Source organism: Eriocheir sinensis, unplaced genomic scaffold (genome assembly GCF_024679095.1).
Source record: "Eriocheir sinensis breed Jianghai 21 unplaced genomic scaffold, ASM2467909v1 Scaffold147, whole genome shotgun sequence".
NCBI lineage: Eukaryota > Metazoa > Arthropoda > Malacostraca > Decapoda > Varunidae > Eriocheir > Eriocheir sinensis.
In genome coordinates, this window is record NW_026110817.1 from 504,727 (window position 1) to 511,984 (window position 7,258).

The window sequence follows — 7,258 nt, forward strand, 5'->3', positions numbered from 1 at the left end:
GTTCTTCCATGACCACATCGAGGAGGCGGGGTGAGGAACTTCCTACGCACGCACACACACACACACACACACACACACACACACACACACACACACACACGCACGCACGCACGCACGCACACACACACACACACACACACACACACACACACACACACACACTACTTATGGAATGGTATAATAAAATGTAATTAAAAACAAAACAATACAAATTCAACTCATTAAAACAAACAGATGAGACGGAACAAGTAACCACACACACACACACACACACACACACACACACACACACACACACACACACACACACACACACACACCTGTAGCATTCACCTGAAGAGACAGAAAACGTGTTGTAATAGATGCAAAGAAAAACTCCCGACAGACATTCCATTGCAAACTCACTCGATAGACGAAAAAGCAACACTAATAATACCAATAATAATAATAATAATAATAATAATAATAATAATAATAATAATAATAATAATAATAGTAATAATAATAACAGTACCAACAATAACAATCATAACTCACCTGGTTAAACTTGCAGGTGGTGGTAAGAGGAGGCAGAGGAAGGAACAAGCACACACCAGTAACCAGGATCCTTCAGTCGGCGGGTCAGCAGCAACACAAACACCACCGCACCAACACAAACACCACCGCAGCAACACAAACACCACCGCACCAACACAACCAGCAACACAGTAACCGCCAAACAAGTGTCCGTGTTCAACTATCAATCATCGATAACAACAACAACCGCCACAACGCAACTGTCTTCTCAGCACTCCTCGCCCTTCACCCTTCCCTTATCAAGCTCAGAGGCGCTTTCACCCTACGGTTCGTAGGGCGGCGCCAGGAATCTGTCAAGAGGAGTGGCAGACGTACTCCCTCCCCACACGACAGCAAAGCAGACACTGGTCTAAGATAGGGGTGGGCAGGTACCGGTACCAGTACCGGTACTAACGGTACCAGCTAAACGGTACGGTACCGGTACCAGAGTGCTCGGTACCGGTACCAGTTGCTCGGATTTATTTATTGGATTTATTGATAATTCTTCATGTCCGATTTTTTTTTTAGGTTGCTAATAAATATTGTTATTGTTATTAGACTATGATCGAGTACATCCATAATAACTATACAGGCTATTTTTTTATCGAAAAAATAAATATTCACTTCATTCAGAGAGAGAGAGAGAGAGATCACCACTTAGTAAGTGGATATCTCGGTGATATGGGTAGTGGGTACTCGATCATAGTCTAATAACAATAATAATATATATTAGCGTTCTCTAAAGACTCGTGGGACTCACTAACTTTTAACCCAAGACTTCGTTTTCTTTTTACTTGCCACTGTTAAATTCGTATGACTCGTTAACTTTTAGAGAGAGAGAGAGAGAGAGAGAGAGAGAGAGAGAGAGAGAGAGAGAGAGAGAGAGAGAGAGAGAGAGAGAGAGAGAGAGAGAGAGAGAGAGAGAGAGAGAGAGAGAGAGAGAGAGAGAGAGAGAGAGAGAGAGAGAGAGAGAGAGAGAGATCAAATTTATCCAATAAAGCATTAACGAAAAAAGAGTTTGAATCCCTTGGCGAGAGTTTTTGGCTATAAAGAATTGCACGATGGATTATATAAGATGATTAAATATTGGAGGTGAGTAGGAGAGAGAGAGAGAGAGAGAGAGAGAGAGAGAGAGAGAGAGAGAGAGAGAGAGAGAGAGAGAGAGAGAGAGAGAGAGAGAGAGAGAGAGAGAATCATATTTATCCAATAAAGCATTAACGAAAAAAGTTTGAATCCCTTGGCGAGAGTTTCTGGCTATAAAGAATTGCATGATGAATTATATAAGATGATTAAATATTGGAGGTGTAGAGAGAGAGAGAGAGAGAGAGAGAGAGAGAGAGAGAGAGAGAGAGAGAGAGAGAGAGAGAGAGAGAGAGAGAGAGAGAGAGAGAGAGAGAGAGAGAGAGAGAGAGAGAGAGATCACCACTTAGTGAGTGGATATCTCGGTGATAATGGTAGGTACTGATCATAGTCTAATAATAACAATATTTATTAGCAAAAAAAGAAAAGAATCGACATTAAAATTATCCAGTAACTCCAATAAAATAAAATAATGGAAACGGGAGCTGTGATGGAAACGGAAAGCAGGACAAAATGGTGGGAACTTGGGGAGACGGTCATCGGGGCAGTGACTCAGCGCCTACACACAGGGCTCATACCACATGGAGGCGGGCGAGCACCGAGCGTCACTAAGATCCTAACGGTACCGGTACTAGCGGCAATGCGCAGTGCCGAGTGATCATGATGCCTCGCGGTACCAGTACCGATACCAGGTATCGGTACAAGGTACCGGTACCTGGTACCGATAACTGGTATCGGTACTGGTACCGCGAAGCATCATGATCACTTGGGTTCCGGGAAGCTTAATGATCACTCGCCGGTACCTGGTATCGATAACTGGTATCGGTACTGGTACCGCGAAGCATCATGATCACTTGTGTTCCGGGAAGCTTAATGATCACTCGGCACTGCGCATTGCCGCTAGTACCGGTACCGTTTGGATCTTAGTGACGCTCGGCGCTCGCCCGCCCGCCTCCATGTGGTATGGGCCCTGTGTGTAGACGCTGAGTCACTGCCCCGCTGACCGTCTCCCCAAGTTCCCACCATTTTGTCCTGCTTTCCGTTTCCATCACAGCTCCCGTTTCCATTATTTTATTATTTTATTTATTTATTGGAGTTACTGGATAATTTTTCATGTCCGATTCTTTTTCTTTTTTAGGTTGCTAATAAATATTTTTATTGTTATTAGACTATGATCGAGTACATCCATAATAACTATACATGCTATTTTTTTTTCGAAAAAATAAATATTCACTTCATTCAGAGAGAGAGAGAGAGAGAGAGAGAGAGAGAGAGAGAGAGAGAGAGAGAGAGAGAGAGAGAGAGAGATTTACATAGATTTACATAGAAAATTAGACCACACAGACCCCATGGTACAGACTAGGTGGTCTGTCCTTAAACCTAAGTGATTTTACATTAATCAGAAGGCTCCTAAACGTTGCATTTCTACTCTAGTTGATATTAAGTTGAAGGAAGAGAGATAGAGTTTTCTTTACAGGAAATTTGTTTGGGAATTTCATCAGAAGTCATTAAGAAAAAAAAACTCCTTTGGGTACCGGTACCGGTACCGGTACTAACGGTACTTGAGTTTTCGGTACCGTTACGACCTGTAATCAAATTAACGGCACTTGCCCATCCCTAGTCTAAGAGAGGCTCAGAAGGCCGAAGGGGGCTGGGCGCTAGGCAGGCCATTGCCGTCTCGATTATAAAGTAGGCCTGACAGGTCAAAGTATAAGTCATCCAAGCTAGGCCGAGAGTGTCCCGCGCTCTCCAACTAAAATGTTATATTATTGTGTTTTAATGCATATCTTTGTGGAAGATATATTGTAACTGTGGTATCAATATACCTCATTATACCTCATTGTTATTACGTAAAATATTAATGTGTAAGGAATTTATATGGTGCTAAAAGGATAAACTTGTATGGTGCTACTAGAAGGTAACATAGGTGCCGTTAAGAACGCTTACACGCAGCTGCCGATGTTCGTTTGTTTGGTTACGCGGGCAGCGAGTCTGTCGCTTATAAGTGGATATGAATTGTAGACTCAGCGATATGGAGCGGTGATTCAATCCGTGGCACTGGAGGTCAGTATATTTTTCTAATATTTCTATGTTATAACACAATGTTAAGCTATGTAATGTTCACATACTGTGAATAAGAGTGTTTAGAATAGTTTAAGCTATGAATGCAACAATATATAACTTAGGCTTCAGTGCAAGGAGCCTGAAAGTTTGGGATGTGTAAATTGATTATGTCATCACTTTTCCCATAGTTTCACGGCACGACTGGGGCATGTATGGCGCACAAAATGGAGGACTCTTTGTCCAAAGCCACATCATAGTGTTGTGCTGGAAGCTTCCCCCGGCGACCATAGGCCCCTAGAAGGCTCCGGGAGGAACGAGCAGGGGGCGGGGAACAAGGCGAGCCATCCATGTTCCATGGGCGGGGCCAGCCGCCAGGCGGGAAGTGTTGCCAACTCGCATATATTTTTGCTACATGTTCTTGTATGATCTAAAATATACTGTAACATTCTAGACTGTACTGTTCTGGATATATATAGGAGAAGAAGGCGAGAGAGTCCAGTCCCAGTCATAGTAAGCTAGTGGTAAGTGAAGTGTACTACTAAGGAAGATTATTAAACTACAGAAGCTGTGAAAAGTGTTTACATATCTCCCTCCCACGGAGTCTCCTGACGGCGACACGGAACCCAAGTAACACGTCCGGCATAACATTGGCATCAGGAGTGTAGCCATTTGTTTTTCGCCATGGAGACTCGTTCCCAAGCTGCCCAGAGGGACGACATGTTGACTGAACTTTTGGAAGCCTTGAGACTACAGGGGGAGAAACAAGAAAGAGCACAGCAACAACAAGAAAGAGCACAGCAACAACAAGAAAGAGCACTCCAAGAACTCAAAGAACAACAAGAAAAAACACTTCAAGAACTCAAAGAACAACAAGAAAGAGCACAGCAACAACAAGAAGGAACACTCCAAGAACTCAAAGAACAGCTAGAAGATCGCTTCACAGGATTACAGCTACAGCTAAAAGCAGTACAAGATGGAAGTGAATCAGTGCGAAGAGAAATGACTGATGTGACCACGAACTTGGGACAACGCCTGATAGAAGTGGAGAAAGAACACACAAATCTTCAACAAGAGATGGAGGTGGTACGAGAGACGACACACAAAGAAATATTAGAAGTGCAGGGAAAGGTGAACCGTACAGAACAGGCAGTTTGTGACGTAAGTGACAGAGTGAAGGCCCTCGAAGACAGCTTGGCTGGAAACGGACAGCCAGTACTGCAGGGGCTAGTTGTACCCAAGATGCTTCTCCTACGCAAGTCCGGGGTAGTTTGAGCCCTGCTTCGCCTGAGTTTATCCCCGCAAGAAGTTTCGCCAGCCCCATAAGTCTGCTGGGTTCGCCTGTTAGAAAGAAGCCTCAGGAGTTTGATGGCAAGGTCTCCTGGGAGGCTTACCGCGCTCAGTTTGAGCTGTTGGCAGCCCGGAACGGATGGGATGACCAAGAGTGCGCGGTACAGCTGGCCACTAGCCTGAAAGGGGCGGCGCTGGAGGTCCTTGCTCAGATCGATAATGCAACAAAGGGCAGCTACAGCGGGCTGGCACAGGCGCTGGAGCAACGATATGGGACCAAGCACCAGAACGAGCTCTTCAGGGTTAGGTTCAGAACCCGCAACAGGAGGCGCGGCGAGTCTCTTCAGGAACTCGCTCAGGACCTTGAGACCATGGCGCACAAGGCATACCCAGGTGCCACCCCTGACCTGCTGACGGTTTTGCTGCGTGATCAATTCATCGATGCCCTGGACAGCTCTCAGCTGAAGATACAAGTGAACCAAGCTAAGCCAACATCAATGCAGGAAGCTCTGGCACGTGCCATGGAGTTTGAGTCCTTTGTTAGGTCTAGCTTGTCGAGCTTCAGGGACGACTCGACTTCTGGCTTTAGGGCACGAAAGGGCGCTGTCAGCGACACAGACAGGTTCCAAGGAACGTGCTGGTACTGCGAGAAGGTTGGGCACAAGGAGAACGAATGCTATAAGAGGAAAAAGGAATATGAAGGTGGCGCTAAGAAGAAGCCCAGGGAAGGACCCAAGTGCTGGGGACCTGTGGAGAAAAGTGGCACTGGAAGAATGAGTGTCGGAAAAATGTGCCCCCAACAAGGGACCACCACTCGGGAAACTAAGAAGGACTGGTTCACGGGGGCAACGACCAGTCTGTCCTGTACATGCCCCGAAGATATCAATGTGCAGGAGAACCACCATGACGAGCCGCCAAGTGGAGGGCAAGGTTGACGGAGTGTTGTGGCCTGTGGTCGTCGACACAGGCTCGGAACGCACATTTGTGCGGCCTGACGTGGTGAGTCATCGTCGGCTTCCTAAGACGTCGCATCGACTGTGCGGAATCACTGGACACTATGCAGAGCTCAGAGGCCCAGTGGACGTGAAGTTTGAGCTCGGAGGAAAGGAAGAGTCCCTCTCTGTGTACGTTGGTGACATGGACGACCCCTGCATCCTAGGTATGGATTATCTTGTCTCCCACAGGTGCGAGCTGGACTTCCGCGCTAAGCAACTGACTGTAGGAGGAAGGAGGGTGCCACTGACGACTGTGCACAAGGAGGGCCTGCCAGTGACAGTCAAGCGCACCACCATTATTCCTCCGAGGTCAGAGATGCTGTTACCCTGTCAAATTACGGGTGCCCCCCCGGCTAGTCTGTGTGTGGTAGAGAGTGGAAGTCGATGTCCGGTAGAAAACGGGGTGATTGTAGGCAGTACTTTGGCAGACCCTACTGCAGCGGAAGTGCCTATCGTCGTGGCCAATGTCTCCTTCAGCCCAAAGAAAATAAAACAAGGGACCATGGTGGGGTTGTGCCAAGAGATCGACCAGAAACCAAGAACCTGTGTCTACAGGAGAACCCTGACGAAGCCCCAGGAGGAGCTGCCCGACTACCTGCGCGATCTGTTTGACAGGAGCTCCAAGTGTCTAGAGGAGCCCCAAGTGGAACAGCTCAGGGAGCTTCTCGTGAGGAATGCAGATGTGTTTTCCACAGGAGACCTGGACTTGGGGTGTACGGACCTGGTAGAGCACCACATCGACACAGGTAGCCACCGCCCAGTGAAGCAAGCTCCTCGAAGGTTGGCACCAGCCCGTCGCAAGGAGATGGATGAGGTGATGGATGATCTCCGGCAACAGGGGTTAATCGAGCTGTCCAGCAGCCCGTGGGCGTCTGCTGTAGTGCTCGTCAGGAAAAAGGACGGTTCTCTCAGGTGCTGCGTGGACTACCGAGCCCTCAACGATCTCACCATCAAGGATTCATACCCACTCCCACGGATCGAGGACACGCTCGACGCTTTGGTGTGCTCCAAGTGGTTTTCAACACTGGATATGAAGTCTGGGTATCACCAAGTCAAAATGGCGGAGCAGGACAAAGAGAAAACAGCCTTCTCCTACGGTCAAGGCCTGTGGCAGTTTAAGGTCATGCCCTTTGGCCTGTGCAACGCGCCGGCCACGTTCGAGCGGCTGATGGAGAGGGTGCTGGAGGGACTTCACTGGAAGACGGCACTCATCTACCTCGACGACGTGATTGTCTTTGGCCAGACCTTCGAGCAGGAGATGGAAAGACTATCAGAGG

General features: G+C 47.4%; 1 protein-coding gene and 1 long non-coding RNA gene across 4 annotated transcripts in view; both read left to right on the plus strand.

Moving 5' to 3' along the window:
• Positions 1-7,258, plus strand: part of LOC126990164 (RING finger protein 150-like) — an 89,045-nt gene that overhangs the window by 46,460 nt on the left and 35,327 nt on the right. The window lies entirely within an intron of this gene.
• The window catches only part of LOC126990166 (uncharacterized), a 46,145-nt gene that overhangs the window by 37,353 nt on the left and 1,534 nt on the right, over positions 1-7,258 (plus strand). The gene's annotated exons all lie outside the window — the stretch shown is intronic.